We start from the raw sequence: 740 nt of genomic DNA, 5'->3' as shown, positions 1-740 counted from the left end.
TGGGAACTCCTTACTACATTTATGACTTGTACTCCTGACAGCAATGGCTACGTTAGCCACACTGCTAATTTACCTCCAGAATTTTATCTAGCACATGAGAAATATCCTTTTTCTTGGCATAAAGAAAAAAGACAATGAAATGTGCACTGACTTCAAACACACTATGTAAGACATAAACACAGCCCACACCCACAGTAGGGCTGGCTGACACTCAGTCAGGAGACCGTAATGCACCTGGATCACAACTCTAAAGGCTTACCTTTGTGACTCTCTCACAGAGTTTCAGTGGGTTAAATTCTACTTCCAGCCAATTGTAAAGATCTTTCACTTCTGGGACAACATACTGTAGCACATTGAATCTGACCTACAACACACACAAAACAAAGGTGTACTTGTTACAGGTATTTTTCAAACTGGAATAATGAATCCCAAGTAAATTACAGGTTTGAAATCTGGTAAAATGAAAACAAGTCTATCTTAAGTCCCTTAAATTTATCCACGAGGAATCTGAAGAAGTAACATGTTAATCTGCCCCAAATTACCCATCTAACTACAGTTAGAATACTGACTGGAAGAGGTCAATATTTGTTCCCATCCCAAAGAAGGGCGACCCAACTGAGTGTAGAAACTACAGAACAGTATCACTGATTTCACATGCAAGCAAGATTCTACTGAAGATTATCCAAAAACGACTTGAACAGTACATCAGCAGAGAACTGCCAGAAGTCCAGGCTGGGTTT

The 740-nt window shown here is 39.7% G+C and overlaps 1 protein-coding gene across 1 annotated transcript in view; it reads right to left on the bottom strand.

The window, feature by feature from the left end:
* The window catches only part of EIF3A (eukaryotic translation initiation factor 3, subunit A), a 41,319-nt gene that overhangs the window by 21,007 nt on the left and 19,572 nt on the right, over window positions 1-740 (bottom strand). The gene's annotated exons all lie outside the window — the stretch shown is intronic.

The sequence above is a fragment of the Elephantulus edwardii genome, unplaced genomic scaffold, assembly GCF_000299155.1.
Source record: "Elephantulus edwardii isolate Elephantulus edwardi_28Jun2011 unplaced genomic scaffold, EleEdw1.0 scaffold00006, whole genome shotgun sequence".
Lineage (NCBI taxonomy): Eukaryota > Metazoa > Chordata > Mammalia > Macroscelidea > Macroscelididae > Elephantulus > Elephantulus edwardii.
The sequence above is the reverse complement of the archived record's forward strand: the minus strand, read 5'-3'. Positions and strand labels throughout refer to the sequence as shown.